This window comes from Spea bombifrons, chromosome 3, assembly GCF_027358695.1.
Source record: "Spea bombifrons isolate aSpeBom1 chromosome 3, aSpeBom1.2.pri, whole genome shotgun sequence".
NCBI classification, from domain to species: Eukaryota; Metazoa; Chordata; class Amphibia; order Anura; family Pelobatidae; genus Spea; species Spea bombifrons.
In genome coordinates this window covers 48,378,655-48,390,503 of record NC_071089.1, presented here as the reverse complement: position 1 = coordinate 48,390,503, position 11,849 = coordinate 48,378,655, and the positions used below count along the sequence as shown (strand labels likewise).

The 11,849-nt window shown below is 41.5% G+C and overlaps 2 long non-coding RNA genes across 2 annotated transcripts in view; both read right to left on the bottom strand.

The window, feature by feature from the left end:
* Positions 1-400: 400 nt before the first annotated feature.
* LOC128484451 (uncharacterized) overlaps positions 401-11,849 on the bottom strand; it is a 19,736-nt gene continuing 8,287 nt past the window's right edge. The window contains exons 2-3 of the long non-coding RNA XR_008351153.1: positions 4,286-4,345; positions 401-517 (exon numbers count right to left, since the gene is read on the bottom strand). This is a non-coding gene — a long non-coding RNA (uncharacterized LOC128484451). The remainder of the gene's footprint in view (positions 518-4,285; positions 4,346-11,849) is intronic.
* Positions 11,525-11,801, bottom strand: LOC128483225 (uncharacterized). Its single transcript, XR_008351049.1, has 2 exons — positions 11,755-11,801; positions 11,525-11,722 (listed from the first exon to the last, which is right to left on the bottom strand). It is a non-coding gene; the product is annotated as an uncharacterized LOC128483225 (long non-coding RNA).

The window sequence follows — 11,849 nt, the reverse complement described above, 5'->3', positions numbered from 1 at the left end:
AGAAGAGGAGGAGAGATAAAGAGCAATAGAAAGTTGAGTCAAAGAGAAATAAGAGAGGAGAGACGAGACTCTGAGAGGAGACCACTTTGGGTGCAATCTGGGTGTGGGGTAAGTCATGTGGATGCAATCTAGGCAAGTCCTGGAGATGCAAACTGGATGCTAGGGCAAGTCCTCATATAGTTAAAATAGGATGATGAAAGCAAATAGACTTGGTTGCATACGTCCAATGCTGTTAATTTATAAATGTTTCGCAAATATTTTGTGTGTTTATATATATATATATATATATATATATATATATATATATATATATATATATATATATACAGTGAGTGCTTTCCTGTTTGGTGCCCCAATATTTTAAAACATTATAAACATGCTATTGTACTCACTGGTTGTTATTCTCTAGGACAGCATGGGCTTTATGTTCAAGTTTTCTCACTGTTTGAAGAGACACTTCCACATCTTCGGTTTTAACGGCTTTTATGGCCATACCCCTTATTCCAGATACTAACATCTGTCCAATTAAAAAATAAATACAATTAATATATTATATATTTTGATTAAATTAACTAACACGCAGGTAAAGAAATTGCCATAGTGTTCCCATGCAAATATTGCTGTTAGATTTGTGGCAGCGGTGGTCTACATAGAAACGTAAGTAGGGTGTCTTTAAAATGATATGGGCATGTGCTCTCAGGGAATATATCACTTGTGGGGGTTATTTTTCTGTGTTCAACTGTTTTTTGTGCATCCATCCTGTTACGCTTCCCTTCTCAGAATTACAGAAGAAACTTATTTTAATTTATGGAACACAAATATTCAGATCATCTAAGTATTTTAAAATTATCAAATAAAGCCCAGATTAAACAATAAGAGACAGTATTCTTCGTGACAATAGCTGTTTTAACATTTTTGCGGTGCTCGTGTTTAGCAAGAAGGGCTTTTAGATGTCATTAATTTGATTGTATCATATAATTTAATATGCAAAAAAAGTATAAAACATGGTGAAAATTTGAGAAAAAAAATAACTTTTTCTGACTTTTTCTTGAAAATCTTTTATCCATCTATAAAAGCTAACAAACAAAACCTGCTAAATAGATTCTACTGGTCGTCCTGAGTTTAGAAATACTAAATGTTTTTTTCTGCTCATTATAGGGCAATAATTACAAACCTATTTTTTCCAAATCTGGTAATTTTACCTCCATGTGCTATTTAGAACATATTTGAAGCTGGCCAATGCAATTTACCCCCATCAACCCATATATTTTGTTTAAAACTCGACACGCCAGGGTATTTCAAATGCTGGTATTTTAACTTTTTCCATTCACTAATCTCATGTTATCCCTTGTGTTATATGGGACATTGTTAAACCCAGACAATTCAATTTACACCATCAAATCATACAGTTTTTTTTAAAACTATACACCCCATGTGCACTTAACATGCCACTATTTTATCTCTTTCCAATGCGAAAATTGTTTGTGAAGATATACCCTCCTCGAGATATACTGCCACTCTGTCCCCCCCCCTCGAGATATGCTGCCACTCTGCCCCCCCCCCGACTTAGCAGAGCAGACTCCCGATTGTCTTGCGGGGCCAGTGGGGGACATCTACATAATACGCGTATACAACTTCCGGTGCCGGCTCAGCGGAAGTGCCGGCACCGGAAGTTGTATACGCGTATTGCGTAGATGTCCCCCGTCAGCCTGCAAGACAACCAGGGCGTGATGCGCTTAGACAATCTCCCTTGCCGGCACTCCCCCCTAGGGAAGTGCTGGCAGGGGAAGCTGTCTGAGCGTATCAGAGAGTAGGATGTAGGTCCCCTGCACCGCTGCGGGGATCTGCATCCTAACCCTGCGGCCTGCCCGGCAATATTCGGGCAAATACGGTATATATATATACTTTTTTATGGAGAGACCCTCTTGGAAACTTGTTTATTTTTTTTTTTTAAAGGACGCCGCCATCTTGCGAGTGGATAAGTAAGTCAGGCCTGAGCTTTGGCTCTGTATCATGCTCTGTATCTGTGATAAAATTGGAATCCCCATAAACTATTTTTATCATGATTACAGAATTGGTGTTGAGCTAGGGGTTAGGGTTGGTTAGTTTTAGTTCCTTAGGGTTACTTATTGTTAGTACTAGTTTCTTAGGATTTTTTTTGTGTTTTTATAGTTAACAGGGTCCATCCAATGTCCTGACTAAATCAAATCTTAAATAAAGAAGCAGTGGCTCAGCACTCAAATGATAAGGTGAGTTTATTTCACGCAGGCAACGTTTCGACGCACAGGTCTTTCTCAAGCCTTAGACCTGTGCGTCGAAACGTTGCCTGCGTGAAATAAACTCACCTTATCATTTGAGTGCTGAGCCTCTGCTTCTTTATTTTGGATTTATTGAGGGACTTGGTGGTACCCTGGCTCGTGCACCATTTCACTGCTGAGTGCTGCATTCCAACCTTTCTTTTTGTGTAAATCAAATCTTAGTAAAAAAAATACAGCCATTATATACACATTATGAATGCACCAATTAGATTGCTTGTCTTACAGCAAGTTAACTTTAAATGCCAATATGCAGTAAGTGGCCGAAACACTTAATCACACCAAAATGTGGGCTATGAGAATGCCCAAACTGGACCACACCGATCCAGGTCAGAAGGGTCCTTTCTATTTTGAACCGGCAATAACTTGGCCAGTAAGTACAGAAAAAAGCAAAAAAACATAAAAACATTGGGTATTTATAAACTCAGGACAAATAGTAGAATCTATTTAGCAGGTTTTTTCATTAGCTTTTTTGGATGAGTGAGAAAAAGTGTTTTTTTATCAATTTTTCATCATATATTTTATTAGTTTTTTTTTTTATAGGAAATTAGATGACATGATTGAAAAAATGGTATCTGAAGAAAGCCCTTCTTGTCCTGAAAAAACAATATATAACTTGTGTGGATACACTAAATGGGTGAGGAGAAAATTATCTAAACATGAGCACTGCAAAAGTGTTAAAACAGCCTTGGTCCCAAAGGGTACAAAAAATAAAAAAAAGGCTGGTCCTAAAGGGGTTAAATATGAAAAAATAGTTTACATGTGAATTAATATTTACTAGTAGAACTTTTTAGGTATTAAAACCTAGTTTGAGAAATATTGTGTTTGGGTCCTTGTACCTTTAAAATATAGTTTTTATTTTAGCATAGTAAAATAAGAAGGCGATTAGAGAAATGCCATTGTGATAAAGAGATAAAAGTGTTGTGGGCACAGAGTACAATGACAAATGTTAATGTAAATTTCCAGTTTTTTATTATGCTGTTTGTTTTAAATAATTTGCATATTGTTTTTTTTTATCAGATTAATCAAAAAATTATCGGCCAACTAATCGATTATGAAAATAATAGTTAGTTACAGCCGGCCCCGCTAGACATCAGGGAGTCTGGGGGTGCATTGGTAAGTCTGGGGGGGTGGCATATCAGGGGGGCAGAGTAGCATTTCTAGGGGGCATAAAGCATATCTGGGGGGGCGGAGTGGCATATCTGGGGGGCAGAGTGGCATATCTGGGGGCAGAGTGGCATTTCTAGGGGCATAAAGCATTTCTGGGGGCAGAGGGGAATATCTATAAGTAATGTGCATTATGAATTAAGTGGGGACCTTAAAATGGCTATTGGTTTTTCAAATTACTGTTTGTATATAAGATATGCTGACTAACCGCGTAATAGATACCAAAAATGTTAAAATACATGTATTCCTGTTCATTAGGTAAAATACTGTTGTACCATTCCACTAATGTGTATTTTTGCTTTTAAAAAAATGTTTTCTTTAAAATAGCGCCAAACTTTTAGGGCCTATAATCGAGTGTAGAAATAATTATTTCGAAATAATCGAAATCGAAATAGAACACTAAAACTAGTGCAGGATTTCCTTGGTATAATGCCAACATTGACTAGACTGAAAAAGCTTACCTATTTCACAAAAACCTCTTATTGGCAGAAAACCAATATAAAAATCAGTGATGTGCAAATCAGTACCAATTCTGTCCGCTAGCACACGATATAGACCAGTGTATGCACCAATCAATGGAAACAAATTAGATTATAAGGTCCTTGTTAAATAATATTAAATGTAGCAGAAATGTAAGTACATTTTAATTATATATTAAAATAAGCGAATAATCAAAATCCATCACTATAACCATAAAACAAAATCAAGTGCATGGGATTTAAATATATTTGGCGTAAGTTAATTATCATATGTTTAGAAGCCAATACTGTATTTACTGTAAATACGGCATTATATATAATTACCTCACATTTTGCTGACAATTGAACGTCCAAAAGGTATTCAGTGTACAAATCATATGCACTCTAAATAAAAGAGATTAAATTACATAATGTATAGCATCACACACAACATTTATTAACATTTATATTTCATGCAGTTACAGGGCCGAGTGTCTAGGGACACTGACACTTGGATGCAAAAATTTGGTTGGCACCTTCAAGGTGGGTGTGGAACTATTGCTTACCCCCCCCCCCCGTTAACAACCACACCCATTTTCTATGGCAACCACTCCCACTCTTTGGCCCCCGACTTCACCATGTAACATGTGACTCACTTTCGACAGTGCCAGCTTTGCCCCCACACAGCTTGTCAGTGTCAGTTTGGGCCCAAACAGGTCGTCAGTGACATCTTTGCCCCCCAAACAGCAATAAACTAAATGTGTCAGTGACATCTGGCGCTCTGACTTTAAAGAGGCCTTTACAAAGGTTATTTTGAAGAAAGTAGATAAATAATAAGGAAATTCATGGTATTAGAACTGCAGTAAAGCAAATTTTTGTTAAACCCAGTGATTTATTCACAGTTTGACACTGAGGATGGTACAGCATAACTCCCATCAATACATACTGAGCCTGACTGTGTGGTACAGTATAACTCGCAGCAATCTATGTACTGAGGCTGATAGTTGTATACCATGATTACAACAGTATAACTCCTATCATTATATATATATACCTGGGAACTTTTGAGCTCCGGCTACCTGAAGCCTACCCTTGCAGGATGCGGTCAGGACTACCCACTGGTCTTATCATCACAGCAAGACAGACACAGATGGTGGTATGACATATCTCCCATCACTATATACTGAGTCAGACACTGACATCGGTACAACATAACTCTTAATATCACATCAGTATACATTACTATAACTTTTAAAATATATGTGCTAGGCCATTGGTGCAAGCTTTCCTAGTTTTTACACCAAGCAGACCTATGTAGGCATATGATGGACCTTAGCAGCTTGGGGAGAGGCTGACAAACTGCTGTTTGTAATTATATTGAACAGTGTGAAAAAGACAAAGACCTGTACTAGAAATTGATAAACTATAGTAAGTACTCGGAGAAGCAAGGATTTTGATTTGTTTTGACTGTATTACAGCTCTCTCTGTGCCACAATAAACAGGCCTTGGGATTTTATGAAACCTCAATAAGTGCTTAGAAGCAACATTGCAGATACCAAAGATCCCAAAAAACCCACACCAGGAGGATACATACACGCAATCATGTATCAGAGAGCATACCGATAAAAGGAGGGAAATGCCTTTGCTCATTATTACACTCTGAAGAAGCCGAATTACAAATGAAATGAGTCAGTGCACATAAGTAATTATGTAAACTGAAACGGCAAGCTGAACCTGTTGTCATATACACAGACGCTCAGCATCGTTCACGCTATCATCTGAGCGAGCACTTCTGGAAACACGAACTGTACATTACATAAACCAAACTTTTTAGATACACATACACATACATAAGCTTTTATACATTTTGTGACAGGGTGTGTGAAGGAACTGTCCGTCACTGGGGCCCCCTGTAGAGGACTGAAAGCAAGCCTCCTACTCACAGCTTATGGACCCTGTCTCCATGCCCCGGTGAGTGGGACTGTTGTCCTCGCCTGGGACCCGAACTCCCCAGCCCTGGAGAATGGGACTACAGTATTTAAGTACACCACAATACTGGTTAGTGGGACAGGCGCATCTTGCCAGCTCCACTGCATCCACAACTCTAGCAGCAATGAAGCTGCGCTCTCTCCGACTCAACTTATTGCAGACCCGTTTGGCATTTGGCCCCAGTTCAGTCTTATTTTTAAGGGGGAGATATGTGACAGAACTACATAGCTGGGGCAGACACAGCCCCCCTTAACTATCCAGTCTTGTGGGCACTTGCCCACATTCAACCTGGGCATCTGAACCATGGTTCCTCCTGTGGGGAAGTATGGGGGGGTCACTTGCCAATACAGGTTAAAATGTACACAGACTATCTGCTCAGACTATGGGAGGCCCCTTCCATGGTCATTGTTTCCATGCACCTTAGTTCGTTTTTAAATTTTTCTAGTTGAAATAATCTGTGTGTAGCGATGTGAAGGACGGGCTGTTGTGTATCTGATTAGCAAATACACCGCAGGTAAACAAGCAAAGCCATCAAGGTGTCATATGCTAGTGACAACTCTGACATGGTCAAACTTCTTCTTGTTAAATCTTGTGTGATGTAATTCAATTATGTGATTGAGCCCTTTTGTTTAACCCCTTCAATCCCCTATAGACGTACCGGGACGTCCAAAAAACGCCCACAAAGAAACCCCTATGGACGTCCCGGTACGTCCAGCCCTTCGTGCAGCGTCAGGGACACATCCCTGCCGCTGCACGGGAGACCAGGCTGTCGCCTGTAACAGCTTCCGGCATGAAAGACGGTAAGCTGTTACCGGTAAACTGCCCGATCGCGCGAACGCGCAGTTTCAAACGCGCGATCGGGCATTCCCTTCCGGGTTGCGTCACTGCTGACGTAACACGGAAGGTCATCGGAGGACAGCATATCCCCTGCGGGGATATCCTGCCCTCCGATGAGGCACAGAGACGCTGCGATCTCTATGCAGGTCTGAGAGAAAAAACCCTCATTTTATAATCGATAAAAATCGATTCAACTAATTAATAATGAAATTCGTTGGCAACGATTTTCATTATCGATTATTATCGATTTTATTGATTAGTTGTTGCAGCCCTAGTTACAAAACCAGCATTTTAAATGCCTTGGGGTGTCTAGTTTTCAAAAATATATGGTTTGATGAGTTGAATTAGCCGGCTTCAAAGATGGCAAAATTAGGACATGGGGGCTGAACAATGTCAAAATCTCTATGTTGAAAATCTGAATTGTGCATGTCCCAAATGTGGCCTTTTAGCCTCTAAATAACCTGATAAACCCATGCACCCGTGATATCACTGTACTCTGTACAGCCTGGTCCTTAAGGGGTTAAATCATAACAACAGGTATCATCCAAATGGCCCTGATCAAAAGTTTACATACCTTTGAATGTTTGGCCTTGTTACAGACACACAGGGTGACACACACAGGTTAAAAATGGCAATTAAAGGTTACATTTCCCACACTTGTGGCTTTTAAAATTGCAATTATTGTCTGTATATAAATAGTCAATATGCTTGAGGCTCTCACGTGGATGCACTGAGCAGGCTAGATACTGAGCCATGGGGAGCAGAAAAGAACTGTAAAAAGACCTGGACAACAAGGTAATGGAACTTTATAAAGATGGAAAAGGATATAAAAAGATATCCAAAGCCTTGAAAATGCCAATCAGTACTGTTCAATAACTTATTAAGAAGCGAAAAAATTTTGGATCTCTTGATACCAAGCCAAGGTCAGGTAGACGAAGAAAGAGTTCTGCCACAACAGAAGAATTGTTTGTGATACAAGGATTAACCCACAGGTAATCGGTTGTTTCAAGGAGCACAATATGGCGATACTTGAACAAAAAGGAGCTACAGTATTTCCCCATGTATAAGACGCACCTTAATTTTGGGGCCCGAAATTTAAAAAAAATGTATTATCATAAACTTCATACTCATCATCCTCATCACTCCCATCCATTAACTGCCCTTAAATTAAACCTAAAGACCCCATCAACCATAACTGCCCCTAAATTAACCCTAAAGACCCCATCAACCATAACTGCCCCAAAATTAACCCTAAAGACCCCATTAACCATAACTGCACCTAAATTAACCCTAAAGGCCCCATTAACCATAACTGCCCCTAAATTAACCCTAAAGACCCCATCAACCATAACTGCCCCTAAATTAACCCTAAACACCTCATTAACAATAACTGCCTCCCCTTTCAGCAGCCCAAATATTAATTTTTTACTTACTATTAGATGAATTGCTTAGCCATGTGGATGCTATAAGGAAAGGGGCGGGGGCCAATCATCAGTGTAACTGCAGGGAGGGGCTGGGAAGTAGTAACTGCAATCTACAACCACTGTATAATACGCACCTAGTTTTTAGACCCCAAATGTTTCGAAAAAAGGTGCGTCTTATACATGGGGAAATACGGTAAATGGTCAAGTTGCCAGAAAGAAGCCCTTACTGCGCTGATGCCACAAAAAAGTCTGGTTACAATATGCCCAAAAACAAAACACTAGGGCTGCAACAACTAATCGATAAAATCGATAATAATCGATAATGAAATTCGTTGGCAACGAATTTCATTATCGATTAGTTGAATCGATTATAAAATGAGGGTTTTTTCAGAGCAAACGCTCTGAAAAATCCCCCTCATTATATAATCCGTTTGAGTGACTCACCGTCTCACAGCAGCAGCTCCTACTTACTCCCCCTCCCTGTAATCACTGTGACAACTGGCCCCGCCCCTTCCTTCTCCAGGCCAGAACCACATGGCTGTGACACTCATCTAACTGTAAGTATATGTACATATATATATATATATAATGTGTATGTGTGTATATATATTAGGGCTGCAACTAACGATTATTTTAATAATCGATTAATCGGCCGATTATTTTTTCGATTAATCGATTAATCGGATAAAAAAAACAATATGCAAATTTTTCGTTTATTTAAAAGAATTTAATGAACTGGATGTTAAAAAACAACTTAAAATTTACATTAACATTCTTATTTTGTTATGATGTAATAAAAAACAATATTTTCAAAGTACAAGAACCCAAACACAATATTTATGAAACAAAATAACCCCAAACATTCTGAAAAGAGGTGGACTATTACTGTTCAAGAAACTTTGCCCCAGCACTTTGCACTTTGCACCCAGCACTTTGCACCCAGCACTTTGCACCCAGCACTTTGCACCCAGCACTTTGCACCCAGCACTTTGCCCCAGCCCTGGCACTTTGCATCCAGCACTTTGCACCCAGCATTCAGCACTTTGCACCAGCACTTTGCACTTTGCACCCAGCCCTGGCACTTTGCACCCAGCACTTTGCACCCAGCCCTGGCACTTTGCACCCAGCACTGGCACTTTGCACCCAGCACTTTGCACTGTGCCCCTGCACCCAGTCTCTAACTCTGCCCTGCACCCAGCCCTGCCCCCACATTCTGCCCTGCCCCCACACTCACACTCTGCCCTGCACCCACTCACACCCTGCCCTGCATCCCCACCCCCACTCTGCCCTGCACCCAGTCTCCCACTCTGCTCTGCACCCACACTCACACCCTGCATCCCCACCCCCACTCTGCCCTGCACCCAGTCTCCTGCCCTGCACCCCCCACCCCCACTCTGCCCTGCACCCCCACCCCCACTCTGCCCTGCACCCCCACCCCCACTCTGCCCTGCACCCACACTCACGAACCGCTCTGTGCGAATGGAGCCACTCGCACAGAGCGAACCGCTCTGTGCGAATGGAGCCACTCGCACAGAGCGAACCGCTCTGTGCGAATGGAGCCACTCGCACAGAGCGAACCGCTCTGTGCGAATGGAGCCACTCGCACAGAGCGAACCGCTCTGTGCGAATGGAGCCACTCGCACAGAGCGAACCGCTCTGTGCGAGTGGAGCCACTCGCACAGAGCGAACCGCTCTGTGCGAGTGGAGCCACTCGCACAGAGCGAACCGCTCTGTGCGAGTGGAGCCACTCGCACAGAGCGAACCGCTCTGTGCGAGTGGCTCCATTCGCACAGAGCGATTCGCTCTGTGCGATCCGTGCACATAGACATGAAGAATACTTACCTCCGGAACGCGTCACATCCGTCACGTAGCTAAAAGAAGGCGGAGACTGCAGAGCGTGTAGCAGAAGCGGGGAACGCTCGCGGAGGTAAGTAAAAGGAGCCGAGTGCTCCAACAACGAATTGATCACTCGATTAATCGATAACGGAAATCGTTATCGATGATTTCCGTTATCGATTATTATCGATTTTATCGATTCGTTGTTTCAGCTCTAATATATATATATATATATATATATATATATTTGGGCTACTGAAAGTTAGGGGAGGTGGGGGTTAATTTAGGGGCAGTTATGGTTAGTGGGGTGTTTAGGGTTAATTTAGGGGCAGTTATGTTAATAGGGTGTTTAGGGTTAATTTAGGAGCAGCTGTGGTTAATGGGGTGTTTGGGGTTAATTTGAGGCAGTTGTGGTTAATGGTGTGTTTAGGGTTAATTTAGGGGATGCTGTGGTTGATGGGGTCTTTAGGGTTAATTTAGGGGATGCTGTGGTTAAGGGGGTGTTAAGGGTTAATTTAGGGGCAGTTATGGTTAATGGGGAGTTTAGGGTTAATTTAGGGGAATCTAAATCCTGGGGGCAGTGAAGTGACATATCTGGGGGTATAAGGCATAAGGATGGAGTGGGGATATAAGGCGTATCAGGCACAGTGGCAGATGTGGGAGGCAGCGTGGAGTGGCAGATGTGGGAGGCAGTGTGGCGTGGCATATGTGGGGAGGGCAGGGTGGCATGTCTGGGGAGGATGGAGTGGTGTTTCAGGGGGTATAAGGCGTATCAGGCACAGTGGCATGTGGGGGGTAGAGTGGAGTGGCAGATGTGGGAGGCAGCGTGGTGTGGTATATGTGGGAGGCAGCGTGGAGTGCTGTGGTAGGCAGCGTGGCATATGTGGGGGGGCAGCATGGCATGTCTGGAAGGCAGCATAGCAAGCCTGGGCTCAAATGTGCATATATTGGGGGGCTGGTTGGGAAATAAAGACAAGAAATGTATTATCAAAGTTTTTTTATTCTGCTGTTTGTATTTAACATCATTTGTTTAGTAAATTATGTTAAATAAATGAAAAATTTACATTCATTTTTTTTTATCCGATTAATCGATTAATCGAAAAAATAATCGGCCAACTAATCGATTATTAAAATAATCGTTAGTTGCAGCCCTACAAAACACCATGATCAATGTTCCCTCTAATTTTTCTTGGATGATGTGCGCAGAAAATTTCTGTTGTGCAAAATTTTTCCCAGAGCCAAAATTTTGTGCGCACAATATACTTCTACAGTCCATATAAAGTTGGTGGAGCTGAGAAAAAAAAAATCACATTGCAAGGGAGTGGAGCTATATATTTCCAACCCTTTTGACTCCATGGTCTATTCTAAAGGTGAAATTCTCACCGCAAAAATTAATTATGAGCGAATCATGAGCGGAGGCTCCGTGCTGCATAAAGGATCAATATATATATATTATTATTTTTTTTTATTGGGAAAAACTGCATACCATTGACAGGGGTACAGCATAACACCTATCACTATATACTGAGGCACACATTGACTGGGGTACAGCATATCACTATATACTGAGGCACACATTGACTGGGGTACAGCATAACACCTATCACTATATACTGAGGCACACATTGACTGGGGTACAGCATAACACCTATCACTATATACTGAGGCAGACATTGACGGTGGTACAGCATAACACCTATCACTATATACTGAGGCACAGCACAACACCTATCACTATACATTGAGCCAGACATTGCCAATAATGTAGCATAACCCCTATCACTATATACTAAGTCAAACATTGATGTGGTGTAGGCCTACTG